The sequence below is a fragment of the Ptychodera flava genome, chromosome 20 (genome assembly GCF_041260155.1).
Source record: "Ptychodera flava strain L36383 chromosome 20, AS_Pfla_20210202, whole genome shotgun sequence".
NCBI classification, from domain to species: domain Eukaryota; kingdom Metazoa; phylum Hemichordata; class Enteropneusta; family Ptychoderidae; genus Ptychodera; species Ptychodera flava.
Genome location: NC_091947.1, coordinates 13,664,533 through 13,680,941, shown reverse-complemented (window position 1 = coordinate 13,680,941; position 16,409 = coordinate 13,664,533). Strand labels below are relative to the sequence as shown.

Below are 16,409 nucleotides of genomic sequence, written 5' to 3'. Positions count from 1 at the left end.
GACATTTTGGGCACACTTGTGTCCGTGGAAGCTGAAAGATGGCAGAGTGTTGAGTACCAACTCCAACTGGACTTTGATAGTTGACAATGCTGTGTGTTGGTGTGGGTGTAAAAATACCTGTTTATAAAAGTTAACTCCAAGCAAATATAAAATTTTAATTCTGACAGGCAGAGAATATTTAGCCTTCTGTTTCAATCATGATTGGATGCAGAAAATGTAAAGTATAAATGTATGATAAGTAGTATGTAAATAATCGTAAACAAAACAAGATGATAAGAGAATAAAATTTAAACATAGTCTTCTGAATTTTAAATGATATTTGCTAAAGCATATATTTTGGTTTGTGCATGGAAAACTTTGGTTCAGCGAGGTTTTTACTGTGTATCAGAGATGTAAAGACAATGAGGAGATCATTCAGATACCATAATATAGAGAAACTATAGAGACAGTGGATTGTGACAGTGCCTCATATAACCATTAACAGCCACACTGAATCCATCAGCCATACTGCTGTAAACTATGACAATGCTGGGGCTCAGTATGTGTCGAAAGGAACAACTGCTGTAACTTTTGATGATTTTTAATGGTTTTTGTTCTATAAAATACAAAACATTGAATCATTCTACCTCTTAAAATTATATGGAAACACATACCAGGTTAAACTTGTGAACATAATACAGTGTGTACAATAGATAGTGTTATTTTTTGGACCAATGAAAAGTAGTCCAGACTGAAATTCAGTTGTCAACAAATACCAGGGACATCAAAACGCACACAGGCTGAGTTAATGACGAGTTGAACAGTCGCCATTTCAAGAGGTGGGACAGGAAATTGTATTCACAAACACACAAAAGCTGCGGAAAATACATCACAGGTTGTAGCCACTTGAGCTTCGAATATGATGTGACAATCTAGGTAGTGTCGCCCGAGTTCCTTTCAGACTCAGAGAGCATAGGTGTATTATTATTGAAAGGACGCTGTGTCCTGTATCTAGGACGTCTGTCAAAATTAAGAAGTCACTTTCCAGATAATGGATATAAATAGGTACCAGTGTAGTTGCAGCCAGGCAGAACATCAACACGCCCATTTGTGTCAATATTAGTTTGTATTGTTCTTTCTTTCTTAGATGCATCCATAATCCGTAATAAGTTTTGTGTACGTGACTGAAAATAACAAAGTTGACAGGAACTGAAAAATGATTGGTAGACTTTTAGTTTGAAATGGTCGGATGGTTAAATGATGGAAACAGCATGTAGGATGTCATCAACAGTCCCTATCAACAATCTATATGTGTGTGTGCATGTGCTTGTGTGTGTTTATCCGTCCGTTAACTGATTTTGTTCCAGTCATAACTTAAAGCCGCCGTTCTCAATCCCAGGATCGCGCATTAGTGGGTACTCCACCCTGTCAATATAGTATCGCTTTCATCGTTTTGCGTCAAACGCCGCTATATTAGTAGATTTACAAACATAAATTCACGTCGAACGTCGATGAGCACGTCGGAGAACGTACATTTTGGCATGAGGTGTTTTCACCATACTTGGTGCGTTCGAGTTACAGATTTCACCGATTCCGGCAGTGTGTCGCTTGGCGCCGGATGCGGACAGTGTCCTCGACCATCTTCCCCCATACTCTCTATGCCTCGATCCACAAAATTACAAGTCAATATACTGGTATGTAAAAAACACAATCTGCATCGTTCGAATCTCTCAAATTCTTAGAAGTAATGTTTTATTAAATTTGGAAACATCGGTGTCGAAATAACATAAAATGAGTATTTCCTGAAGATTGAACCATGATCCCGGGTTATCCCGACGTACTCAACCAGCCCAACGTAAAACTTTTATGAGGCCAAGATGGCGGTCAGAAGTTAGAAACAAGTCCAGATCATCGTGTATTACATTATTTGCCAATTTGTGTTGCGAGACTTTGTTTGAATTGTAACCAAAAAAGTACAAAAATCAGATGCATTTCGAAAACTCGGACAGGAAATCTCGTAATTTAAAATTTCTCAGACGTAATGAACTTTGATCGATATGCAGCGGAACTGCATGGCGTCGGTTATCGATAAGATGGCACTTGCTCACGAGGCTACGTACACTCGAAGTGACGGCGGAACGAAACAGAGGAAGTCAAATCATCCTTTTTTAGCTCCATGGTCAAATAAACATTTCGTTTATTAGTAGACTCACAGAGGTACAAACGACACTCCATGGGAAACTATACACGGATACCGTACCGCTTCACACCTCTGTGCCGGGATATTGAACATTTCTTGATTTGTCATTCTGAGTTTAGCATCATTAGTTTGGCAATGACAACGCGTCTATCTGACTCCGACTCTGTCGGAAGTATTGGGATATCCTTGACCGGACACATGCTTGGCGTGATGAGCGATATTTGGCCCGAAAACAGCATCTGATGCAGGCCGATGACGTACTCGTCAAAAGAAGAGAACTAGCTGATATGCCCATTTGTGTGACTTTTGTTGTCCGATCGTTATATCCAAATTTGCCCGGTGTACCATACACATTTGCCATTGTTGGGGGTGTACGGTAGAAGCCACAAAACCAAACTAAACGGCCCTTTTCAGGGCCCTCAAACTTTCCAGTAAGAGAGAACCCGATAATACCTTTTCTTTTTACACGGCACGTCTTGTGGAGGGACCGTGTCCACGGTTACTGAGACGTAATCGACTTGAATGTAGTCTGATCACGTTTTTTATCCCCAGCAATGCGGCGGGTAGGTGCAAAAGTTGGAGAACTGTGAAGAAACTATTGCGCGCGTCTTTCGACACTGGAAATCTTGACACATATTTTATTTATTTTAGTCACCATTAGCAGATAAGGCGAATGCTAATCGACACTAGGTACACATCAAGCTAACTCGTGTCTGACTTTGCACAAGGTTTGATTGACAGTGGTATTCAAATCCCAATCGGCGTCCCCTGGGTCGACGTTCTCACTGGTCACACACAATTACTCACTAAAATTGTCCTGAAAACTTATCGGTTTAGAAAATATGGAGTCGTTATGTATTGATCAGGTATTTCCTCTGCTGTAGAGCATTCCCATTTCATAAATTTTCATAAAAAACACGCAAAAAAACGCAATCTGTGGAGCTCTCAGTTCAAGCTACTCGCACGGCGTCTCTTTGCATAATAAGCATCCTCTCATGTAATCCGGTATTTATAACCAATGGGCGTCTTTAAAAACCATTCATATTTAATTAATTTCTATAATTAGGCCATATATTAATATTGAGGGCACAGATTTTGACTGGACCTCTGCTATTAATTGATCTAGTTATGTTGTAAGTTTGATGAGCATAGAAGTCTAATTAATAGCTCATTTGCATATTTAATGAATTTCTGTAATTAGGCTATCTGTCAATACTGAGTGCCAAGTTTTGACCAGACATTTACTATTGATTGGTCTTACTAAGGTCTAGTAATTTTGAAAGTTTATGAGCACAAGATTCTTATTAGGCCAAAAAAAAAAAATGAAATGTTTCTGGTCAGCGCGCGCGTCACTTGAACAACAGCGCGTCACCCTTTTTTTTCCTGGTTTGAGGCCGGCGGCAGTGGCAAACTACATACTGATTACTATAAAACACGAAACCAAAACGGCTGAAGAGAAAGAAAATTCTTTGGGGCACATGATCAGTGACTGCATGAACAGTTTAAATGTTACTATATTGATAAAACTACAAAACTCAGTGTTATCCCCAGGCCATAGCGGTCCCGCTACGCTTTCGCCTCTCCCCCCCCCCCCCCCCGCTACGCCTTGATTCTCCCCGCTACGCTTTAAAATATTCCCGCCATCCTTTAGTTCACACGCTCTGCGTAGCTACCAGCTGATGCATGCATTATCTACACATAAGCGCTCACTGCAACTTTTAACCTGGTGAAAGAGTGGAAGGTGTGAAGTATGGTATGCATCAGATAAGTTGTCCGGAAGTGTTGAGAGGAACGTTAAAACAATAGAAGAATCGGCTGGGTTGTTCACAAATTTTCATTCCAGAACGACTATTACGACCAACAAAGACAGTATAGGGTATAGGCCTACATCGCGGACAAGTGTTCACAGAGGTAGGCGGTGTAGCACTAGCAGGGCCTTTGATCACATTCCCATGCTTTGATCAACGAAATGGACCGCAAAAGAAACAAGAGTTGACTGGTGAGGTTGATTATGATTGTACAACGATGAGTTTTGTCTGAGTACGATCACGATCGGATCGAGTTCACATTGCATAACTTTCAATATGGCGGCGGCCATGTTGGTCGACAGGTTTTTAAGGTGTTGACATTGATCCTGGCGTCGCGTTTGGTTCCACTCTGACACGTTCTCTGAAAGATTTTACACCTGATTTTCGAGGGATTCTAGTTGTACTTAGTTCATGTCTTGTGATCATCTTGGTGGTATTTTTAAAATCAAGAATCGAACGACGATGTTCAGTGGAAGTAGAAGTTATGCGGGGGGGGGGGGGGGGGGGGGGGGGCCGCTGGTTGAAATCTATCCCCGTGATGAAAAATTATTCGCGGTGTTTGTCGTTCAAAAATGATATAAAACTCAATTGCATTTGAATTGCTCTTTGTTGGCAAGTTTTGACAATTTATTAGCAATATATGTATTAATGAAACTCCAATCAGAAGAACCATTTCTTGCTCTCAAAGTTTCAATCTGAATCTTCTGTTTTAATTGCAATTGTAATTACAATACTGTGATGATTTATTTAAGTGTAATAAAGAGTTTCCATGATGTTCAAACTGCACACTTGTGTGTTACCATTGCATTTTGTTGTGAGTGTACATGTATGTGTGGATGCATGTGCAAGCTTACATCCATATGCAAATATAAATTAATGATATGCAAATGATTATGCAAATTAGCCGCTAAGCTTTGGCGCTTTAACTGACCCTGCTCCCTCCCTTGAGGAGGAGGATAAAAAAAAAAAAAAAAAAAAGCCGCGTCGCCGCACCATTTTTTAAAGAAAGGCCTGACCAGAAACATTTCTTTTTTTTTTTTTGGCCTTACTAGCTGATTAGCATATTTTATGAACTTCTGTAATTTGACTGTATATCAATACTGGGTTCATCAATGTTCATGAGACCTCTTCTGTATATTGATCATACTTTCGTCTATTTTTCTTAAAAGATTTATGAGCAGGAGATTCCTATTATTATCAGTTCAGTTGCATTTTAATTAATTTCTGAAATTAGGCCACAGGTTGAAATTCTGTATTCAGGCTCTATGTCGAAAGTGAATCTACTGAATTTGATCAGACTTCTAAGCTACAATGGCCATACTCACTTTAAATCATGCTTGAAGTTGATGGGAATAATATATCATAATTAGCTCAATTACATAATGACATTCTATAATTAGGCCATGAACAAAACTGAATGGAGTGGATTTGATGAGACTTTCAAGATGTGTCAGACATACTTACACATGTGCGAAAAGTTTATTGAATATAACATGTTTACATCATACTGACATTTCGTCATGCTTGAAGTATGATGGGTGTGCATATCATAATTAGTTCATTTGCATATCTATATATAATGCACTTTATGTGGACCAAATGTCAAAGTTGAATACCCTGATTTTGAACAAGTACAACATTGATGAATGACTTGTGTTTAACATTACAAGTATAATACAACTTTGTGTTCAGTATATATATATATATATATATAATGCACAATTCGGGGCAGATGAATATTCCACATTGATAAAGAATCATTAGCATAAAATTTTAATACCAAAACAATGCTCATTAATATAATTTGCATAAATTGATACTAATCGGTCTAGTATCTTGCATTTATAGTCAGCATATACAAGTATGGATAAATACCTTTTTCAGTTATTTTTGCTTCCATACCATGTTTCCAATGCATTCCTTTTGGCGCACTGTGTCCACCTAAGTCTTACTTTGATTATCCGTAGACAGTAGAGGGGGGGAAGACGGACGCGTCTCTGCCACATTTCTTTTCAAGTAACCAATGTTGTAATCCTTAAATCAGATTCCGGTAACGAGATTATCCCCATAAAAAATCTCGCGATCTCAGGCATATCGCGTGATGTGACTATGCAAAATAGCTGTGAGTTGTTTACAAGTGATTACTTCCAGCATAGACAGTAGAGGGGGAATCTTCCCCCCCTCTACTGTCTATGGATTATCATAGCTGTAAGCATAGCACAAACAACAGATCTCAAGCTATGAACCCAGTTGACCTCCAGACACTGGGGAGGATTCACCTCACGAATCACATTCTAAACCAGCCACAAACTCTTTCATGTCATTTCCGGAAATTTATGTCCAATCGCACAATCACAACAATCGTTCTACCAGAACCTGACTATGTCAAAGAGAGACAACTTTCTGAAAAGAAACCTTTCATTTTTTCCCCCACGCACAAACAGAGTCGTAATTCTTATGATCAATGGCAGCAAATGGAGAGAAGCAAAATCAGTGGGCTGATCAACAAATTCTGGCATTTTGCACTGCCTGCCCCACATAGCGCCATGGCAAAGCCTACGTACTGGTTTAACAGGCATGAAGAGTACAACGCCCTCATGAACAAACTGCTCAGGTAATGAATGGAATACCTTAGTGGGAAAGAGACACGTGGGCATATCAGAATGGAAGTTAAGATGTACATATAGTGGTGCCATTGATAAGACTTTGAGCTAAGATGTTTATAAATATTTTTCATACAGTCTGATGTGTGAATGAGAGTGTTTTAAAAACAGTTGTGACATCACTGTGTGGAATTCATGTAAATTCGTAATTGTTTCATTTAAATGTGTCAAAAGAGGTTTTATATTGTATTTTTAGCGCCGCTGTCAGAGACGCGGAGCTTATCTGATAGGATGATTGTCCGTCGTCATCCGTCCGTCCGTCCGTCCGTCAACAATGGTCTTCTTCTCTGAAACCGCAAGTCAGATTTCTTTGAAATTTGGTATGGAGGTTCTAGGAGTGACCTCACTCAAGTTTGTTCAAATTGTGGTGAAATTTGCATAATTGTATTTTAAGGGCAATTTTTCCTGTTTTTTGTCAAGAAATCTTCTTCTCTGAAACCGCTTGTCCGATTGCTTTGAAATTTGATATGTAGTTTATTTATTGTGACCTCAGTTAGATTTGTTCAAATTGTCGTGAAATTTGCATATTTGTATTTAAGGCAATTTTTGTCATTTTTGGTAAAAAAATCTTTAAAAATCTTCTTCTTCAAAACTACCAGTCAGATAGCTTTGATATTTGGTACATATGTGCCTAGGGATGATCTATTTCAGATTTGTTCAAATTGTGCAGAAATATGCAAATTTGCATTTTTAAGGCAATTTTTGCTATTTTTGGTCGAAAAATGTGTTTCTCAAAAAGTACTTGTCTGATAGCTTTGAAATTTGGTATACAGGTTTCTGTAGATGAACTAAGTAATATGTATTGAATTTGTGATGAAATCTGTAAATCTGTATTTTTGGGGCAATTTTTGCCATTTTTGGTCAAAAAATGTGTATTTCCAAAACTACTCATCTGATAGCTTTGAAATTTGGTATACAGGTTCCTATAGATGAACTAAATGATATTTATTGAAATTATGATGAAATCTACATACAAATTTGTATATTTGGGGCAATTTTTGCCATTTTTGGTCAAAAAATGTGTTTCTCAAAAAGTACGGGTCTAATAGCTTTGAAATTTGGTATACAGGTTCCTATAGATAAATTCAATGATTTTTATTGAAATTATGATGAAATCTGCAATTTTGAATTTTGGGGCAATTTTTGCCATTTTTGGTCAAAAAAATGTGTATTTCCAAAACTACTCATCTGATAGCTTTGAAATTTGGTATACAGGTTCCTACAGATGATCTTAATGATATTTATGGACATAGTGATGAAATCTACGATTTGCATATTTTTGGCAATTTTTTCCATTTTTGGCCAAAAAATGTATTTCATAAATTGTACTGGTCTGATAGCTTTGAAATTCGATATGCAGGTTCCTACAGATGAACTTAATGTAAATGTGATATATTGAAATTATGGTGAAATCTGCAATTTAGTATTTTGGGAGCAATTTTTGCCATTTTTGGTCAAATAATTTGTTTCTCAAAAACTGCAAGTTGATAGCTTTGATATTTGGTATACAAATTCCAAGGGATTATTTTGATATATGATATATTGATATTATGGTGAAATCTGCAATTTTCATTGGAGGGGGCAATTTTTGCCATTTTTGGTCAGAAAATTTCATTCTTTTAAAAAACTCTTTGTCAGATAGATTTGGTTGACGTGTTCTCAGGGATGATACAATGTGATATATTCAAATTTTGATGAAATCTTCAATTGTGTATTTTTGCAGCTATTTTAGCCACTTTTTTCTGGCCACTTGGATTGAGCTATCAAAGATTTCCACCTTCTTCATCAACATGTGTCAAAAATAGTTATTCTCTACATAAACACAGCGGAGCTATATCGGCCGATAGGTCGCCTGTAAGTGACAAGTTCTCAGTTTCTCATCTTCTTGTAGACATTTTGATCATTTTCTGGATTACAGATCTACTATCATGACAAAACCCATTGCAATGGGTCAAATTCAAGTCCTGTGTTTTCATTGTACGATTTTTACTGCAGTGGACATCATCAAGGTTCATGAATCTTGTCTTTGAATCGTGCTACTGACACCCTAGTCTTATCTTTGTGAATTTTCAGATTTGAGAGTTCTTTCAAGAGAAGTTCTGTCTTTTTCATTCCGCTGTCATCATCTTCACGGAGGCTTCTCAGAGAATTCGGTCTTCGATATGGCGTGGTAAGTCATTGTGTATGAATATCTTTCAATGTTTGACTGCAAGTATGGTGTCGTACAAACTTGAGATATTTGAACAGAACTTGTACATCAAACCTGTTGATATCTAGCATCATATCAGAGTCAAATATTACTGAAGATTTATTCTTTTCAATCATGACAACTGGGAGGAAAGTGACTTACTGTCGTTATTGTTGTTTTCAGGGGGAGCTGTACAGGAAAGCTGTGTACCTGGAGTATCTTGCAAGGTTAGCTTCAACATCCTCTAACCCTTTCACCCCCATTTCCAAGTAGATGGATCAAACCAGAACTTCGAAAGCAATCCGGTTTAATTATCCATTGTATAGAGGCATGTTCAATTGTAGGAATTCAAGTTCATTTGAACTACATGAAGTTCAAACAATTTCAGACAGTGAATATGATTTTATCTGATGTTGGAAAAAATGACATTTCATCTTTTGTAACAGACATTGTGACTTGTCATTACAGGACGATATTCCATAATATGTAAAAGCTACAAGTATAGACTTCATCTCTCTCTTCATTTTTGTTGCCATAACAATAAGCACTGATAACAATAGACAGTGTGAATAATACATATGACACTGATAGATATGAAAGTAACATTTGAGAATATTGAAATCTTGCCAAAAGATTGTAATGAAAGGTCAAAGTTCAGGTTGTGTGCAAACACACTAATACAATAGACTAAAGATAAAATATAATTTGAAAAACAATAATGCTTTCTTTGTTTAGGGAGGGCTGCTTGTTGTGTCTCTTATATGTGACGTCACAGATTGATGGAATAATATTCCTTCATGTGACAGTGAGTGAATCTGACAGCAATCGGTATGAGTAACTCACACAGTGCCATTGGAATGTGCATTTAAGTGTCAATATTCCCATTAATTTCTGTCCACAGTAACTTTGAGAATGAAGTTGGACTTGTCAAGCATATCACAAAGACTGTCAATCAAGTATTCAGTTTAGTCAATACACACCATAGAGGGAGACTTGTTATGACCAGAAATGAGGTGAGTCACCCTCCTGTATACACACCCTCCCAACCCCACCCCTGCCTGCTACAAATACTTACAAATCAGTCACCCACAGCCCCCTCTCCCTCCCCTGTCACTCACATACGGACACACACAGACATGCACAGTCACTCACTGTAGATAAAATTCTCATAAATTCCTGTACAAATAGGAACTTACAAGTTATGATTTAATCTCTCCTTCTGATTTCAAAGTTCAAAATTCATTTCAAGCAAGTGTAAACCATTAAAAAGCCAAATATGCTTGGTTTCCTAGCACTTGAAATATCAAATGATTTCCTTGCACTAACAGAAATATTGGCATCTAGGTGATTGAAGTGAGGGACAGTTTTGACTTGTTTGTCTATGGCACTGTGATGCTGTGATCAAATATAGACTTGTTCTGTACTCTAATCTTGCCTTGCAATTATCATGTTGATCAGTTCAGGGATGTCCAGTTTATTTATTACATTATTTTTCCATATAAATGTTGAAGATCTCTCAAACTTCATAGCATCTTTGCTTACTATTAATGACTCACACCTCGAGATCTTGCACACCTACTCTGAATATTTCGTTTTGACTTAGAAATTGGAGACTGTTACTCGACAAGCATATATTGGCATTGAAATTCTCATCTTGGCATTTTTCCCTTTTTCAGTTTGATACTCTGCAGCAAACAGTAATACTATTGCATGGACAGTGTGGTAATTCTTTGACAAGAATTAAAAGACTGTTCCCAGACAATCAGCCACCTGATGGACTGGTTAAGGAGATTTGGAAAAAAACCGGCAGAAAATATTAACCCTTTGAGCGCCAAAGTCAATTGTTGTTGCCCTTACAAAATATACCTCAGTCAATTTTTGTCAGATTTTTGCCAAAATTTTGATAAAAAACTCTGGCCAATGATATGTTGTGTTCATTTGGTCCAAAATTATCTAAAAAATTACAAAAAGTTTATAAAAATTGGTAAAATGTTGCACTTAACTTTGGGTGGAAAAAAATACAGACTCACTCAAAGGGTTAAAGGTTTGCACAAAACAAAAATTAAACTGAAGTTTGACAAAGAAAATGTGAACCTTAATCTTAGACCCAAGAACATCATCGCTCTCTTCATGCACAGTGATCAGGTCTTAACAAGACAGGTTTTACTTTTGATTATGTATTTGAGTGATACTCATTGATTTAGGGTGACTGGCTTTGTATAGGTGGTTCGCACCTGTTTCAGTCATCCTATCCTATGTCGGTACACGTATCGTGTCCACTGTGGATGAATATTATAAATAAAATAAAATAAGATTACAGTAATGAAGCAAGTAGTGATATGATAAAACACAGAGTATTGTATTCATTTTCGAGGAAAATGATTTATGAAATATTTACATTTATTGATATCTTCACTTTCAGAATCATTGATAGGTCTTTTGTCAAGTGTGTTGCGTCTCAAGAGTGTTTTATCTGGAAAGAAGGAACGTTCTGTTGAACACTGGTTGAAACAATACATGCAGGTAACGCATTTTTGTGTTTCCCCCATTTGTCACTGAGTGTACTCCACAGCGCTATTTAAATTGCGTCAATCGAAGGTTGAAGGTCGTAGCTTTCAAAACAAACATCTGCTGTGTTGGAAGAATTACATAACATTTTGCCTTTGTGCCAGGCAGTGCTATGACCTATTGTCAATCGTACGCCCTCTATACTGTGGTGTACTGCATTAGTGTGGTTTAAAATGCTGACTTATGCAAACAGTGCTGTATATGTGTGCACTAAGTGTCAAAATATAATACTTTCAACAAGTAAGCCTTGTGATAATGTAGTGAATGCGATGAATAATGATTTTCACTTTCTGCAAGAAACTTTAACTGTTATTATCAATTTACAATAATACATTATTAACAATGGACATACAATAAAAAAATTTACTATCCAAACGTTGCTTGTACAATAACTGGTGCTTATGACAGCACAGACTTGCTTGCAAATGTACCAAAATCCCAGAGTTTTGATATAGTCTGCTATTTTACTCAGATGTTATGTACAGTGCATGTCTTTTGTTCCTTAACATTGGATATCTCTGTGGTTTGGGGGCTGAGTCCTACTTATTAAAAGAAAGATCTACTTTACTTGATTCATTCCTACTTCTTGTTTCATTTCCAGGAGAGCTTTGCTTTAACCTACGAGAGACACAAGTTGATTGCAACGACAGAACTGAATCTGAATGCATTTACGACTCCGTTGTCCCCAAGACTGGTAAGTTATCCACTTTAATACTTAATCTGAATACATTTACGACTCCGTTGTCCCCAAGACTGGTAAGTTATCCACTTAGGAGTGTTTCAAACCCATATGTATTATAGATTTACATGTAAAGGACTTGGAACCCGATCATAGTCATTCCCTGGTTCAAATCCATATTGTAGAGAGTCCTGGCTTATTTTATTGACTGTATCAATGTATGTTGTCATTATATGGAGTCTGTAAATTGTAATTGTCCACTCATTATGAATGGCAATTTTATTTCAAAACACAAACATGTATACCATTGTGCCCTTTAAACTTATTTGATGGGCCATAAGAATGTTCAGTTAAATTGGAAATTATTCATTGTGACACAGAAAATTTCACAAAATTTTCAATTGCCTCAAAAGTTTCCTGAAATCTCTTTTGTTAGAGGGCACACTGATATAGAGATATGTATGAGTAGTCTATCATTTGAATTGTTTGTTTGTTGAAATTTCAACAATATAAATGTTGGGTGAAACCAACAGACGGGTGCTTTGTGCCAGTGTTTATGTCATACGTTGCATGCTATTTTTACTTCATATCTAGACTACCAGTACTGTGCATTAGCATAAAACATTATTCATCATGCATTTTATTTTAAGTCGTGTTCTTGTTTTCAGAACGAGCATAGTTTTCAGCTTGCTGTTAAAAATAACACAGTGAATTTGTTTTTCTTTCAGCTGAATATTTTATTGTTTGATATCCGTGATGAAATCAGCAATTACAGACAGTATTATGTGGAGGTCTTCCAGCCGTAAGTTGATGTTAATGATTGGTAATCCCTGTACAAATCAGTGGAGTTTAATACAGAATTCCTAGGAAAACAAAACAATTTTCTTAGTGTTTCACTGTATTTCACCTAGTTTTGAATCACACATACAAAATTAAAATACCTGCATATACTCACAGAAAAGATTCAGTGTCTGTAAAGTTTATGAACCATTGAGTAAAAGCTCATATGTAGTTATTTCATCACTTACACGATTGTAGCTCCCTAGGTTTTGTTTGGAAAGCAAAGCTTTTAAACAAGCCTGGAAATTCTATCATGGTATTTCTCAGGATTATATTTAAAAGTTTAGGGTCTTCAGAAAACTAAATCACCATATACAGCTTACTAAGTCAAGTTTGATGTACAATAAGATTTTTTTCTCTATGAAGTATAATATTTATGAAATTTAATAAAATTAATATTATTGTAGTATTAGTAATATAATAATAAGTGCATCTGTTTGATTCTGTTGCAGGTATTTTAACATTGTGCAAGTAGCTGCCAAGGCTTTTTATCAATTTCTAATGGATGATGTGAAACATTTGTGTGAGATAGCAGCTGAGGAGAAGGTGAGTTGATCAATGATATCGATAGCTGAAGAATTCAGTTAATTTGGTTAATGGAAAATATGGCAGGAAAGAGAAATCATTTCATTGCATAATGACATTGAAATGAATGCAGTAGTTTTTGCATTTGTTTTGTGAACTATGAAATGTAAAATTCAGGTGTGCGTTAATATATACTGGATGTGTGATTTTTCATTTACTGACAGTCACTGTAATGGTACCTGTATTTCATCTGTTTTGTATTCAGCGGCTGAGATTTTTGTATTCCCTTGCAAATTCTTTGTATTTATTTAAATCACTGCGATCAATATTGTTAACAATACATCTTTAAAAAATCTTGCAATTTTCGATCTCATCTCACCATAATTTATTACCTGGCATTTTCAGTGGCTGTTGCTACATGCTTTGTTGGCAGAGTGACCCGTCCTTGAGTTCATGACCTTTTGGTCAGGTCATGTGACAACAAAATAGACCAAAAACTTATGTCAATAATTATCTACCAATGAATGAAAATTCCTGCATGCAGAATTTTGTTTGACTCTATAAACCATGATGAAATGATTTCGGTTTGTCCTCACACAGATGGACTTGTCTGCTACGGCATTTCTTCCGAACTAAAACATAATGACCCTGGTCAAGTTTGTAGAGAAACCTTTTGTGCATCTTCCACAAAATGACAACTGGTAAATTTTGTCCACAATATACAGGCAGTCGCAAAACTCAGATTAGTTAAGCAGGCAACTTATTGAATCAGTATTCCCCATGTAGAGCCATGGATCTTTGCAGGCAATGGGCACTCTCAGATTGAAACTTGTGCCGTTTTTTCTGCAAATTACACATTCATCTGTATTTCTTGCAGGACTCTGGAGAAATTGATCTCATGATGTTGAGTTTAGCCTACAGACTGAACCGATTGGATGCAGACTGGGCCATGTTTATTTTACCCAGGTAAGTCCTCCGCCATCAACGATATGCCTGAATGGTTTATGCCAGTTTGTCGTCTAGATCAGATTAAAATAGGTATTTTCTAGCTCATTAATGTAAGGCCACCAACCTTAACTGCTCATAAATTACAGCGTCATCAGATTAGAAAGTCACTGAACACCAAGAAAACAGTCCACAATGGATTAAAATTTTCCTTATTCTGTATCTATTTACCAAGATGGGATATAAGCAGTACCTTTGAATTGAATTCCACACCACTCATAACAAGTCTGTATTTCTATAGCATAATTCGGTCACGATACGTATGACGTAACTCTGTAATTATTGGTGAAAAAGTTAAGCAGACACTTCCCAGGAATTGTACAATTCTATCTACCACACTTGGCCTGTTAGTTCACTTGTACAACATGGAACAAAAGTTTCATTGCAACTGTGCACCTTAAGTAGCTCCTGAGTCCTGAGACTGAGTCATACTACAGTGACTTCAACCGTACTTCACGATAAGCGTGAAAGTGACAGACTTAAACTTTTACCCAAACTTCCCCCAAACAAAATTTTCAGCTGTTCTCTTACCAAATCAAGAATAAAAATGAGGGGTCACGATGCAAAGTTTAGAACTAGAAAAACAAATTACTTTAGATTTACTACGATGTAGAATTCAAAATGGCCTCCATCACAGTGTTAGCTCTATGGGGAAAAGTGACAATTTTGATTTAAAAAAATTAAGATGTTGAAAATTTTTCTGACTCCAAGGGCTTTAAAAAATGAGCCGCTACAAGTGGTAGATCAGAAAAGTATTATAAAATCGAAGAGTTTGAAAATCTGTTCCTGAAGAGCATTTAACCTTGATATCTTCACATTTCGATAAAATTTTCAAATGTCATAGAAACACTACTCATAGCCACATACATCAGGATATGCATGTGTGTGTGATTTTCATGTCTCATTGATATACTTCTGTGACTTTGTCCTATCTTTGTAGAGCTCAACGTTGGAGGCCATGTTTTCTTCAGCAGTCCAGTAGATGGTTGATGGTTCTCAGGGAGCACCTTGTTTCACTAGTTTTACAGTCTGTTGGTGCCGATAAGGTAAGAATTTTAATGACAATTCACCTATAACCAGTGATCCGTGAATGTGCTGTTTCAGTTTTTACGAGAATTTTTTAATACAAAATGATGAAAGAGTGAGTTCAAAAAAACAATGCAGATCCACCAAACTTAACTGTGGGATCTTCAAATTTATTTCAGTACTTCCCAGGGTTATCATTAGAACTGCCATGTATATGTATTTTGTACTGAACATATTTGCTCAGTGATGCAAACTTGTCAACATATTTTTTTCAGCTGCATCTTTTCCAGCTTTTTCCATCCTCTACTGCCGGTGTAAAAACAGGATAAGAAAGTATTCTTTCACTACATCTTTGAATTCTTCCCCTTCACACTTACTGTAGATAAATTTTGCACTTTTGCAGTATGAAATTCTAAAACTGCCAGCGGGATTGGAAGATTTCACGCTGTCGTTGTCACAGGACTACAGTCGCCTCGGACCCACTGCAACCCAACTCACCCAGTCTGAGGGCTCCGCCTTCAGCAGTGTGCCTTCGTCAGGCAACATGACGCCACGGTCACCGCAGGAAGGGGTGGGTACCTGATTTATGCAATATCACATGATTTGGCAAACAGTAGGTTTAAACAGTTCATCTAAAGGTCAAAGTGAGAATAACAGTGTGTGTGCATTGACAGATACTTGAAAACAGCATCCCTACAAAAGGGGGGGGCCAACCTTTCTTGTTGCACTGAATATTCCTGTGTTGTGATGCCAGTCATTTTCTGCAAGGTAAATCCAAGTACATCATGGTGAAGAGGTTCAAGGTGATTGCAGGATTCTTTCAATGATGGAAATTTCACAACAAATTGAAATAACTCCCAATCTCGTATTTCCAAGTATTGGATGATAATAGAATCCTGATCATGAGGGATATGAATGTAATGATCCA

The 16,409-nt window shown here is 36.8% G+C and overlaps 1 protein-coding gene across 1 annotated transcript in view; it reads left to right on the top strand.

The window, feature by feature from the left end:
* Positions 1-16,409, top strand: part of LOC139120094 (uncharacterized) — a 48,522-nt gene that overhangs the window by 18,891 nt on the left and 13,222 nt on the right. The window contains exons 6-17 of the mRNA XM_070684177.1: positions 6,432-6,601; positions 8,724-8,820; positions 9,022-9,065; positions 9,740-9,851; positions 10,515-10,619; positions 11,261-11,361; positions 12,008-12,100; positions 12,814-12,887; positions 13,378-13,471; positions 14,328-14,416; positions 15,396-15,501; positions 15,885-16,052. The gene's annotated coding sequence lies outside the window, so the exon portion shown is untranslated. The remainder of the gene's footprint in view (positions 1-6,431; positions 6,602-8,723; positions 8,821-9,021; positions 9,066-9,739; positions 9,852-10,514; positions 10,620-11,260; positions 11,362-12,007; positions 12,101-12,813; positions 12,888-13,377; positions 13,472-14,327; positions 14,417-15,395; positions 15,502-15,884; positions 16,053-16,409) is intronic.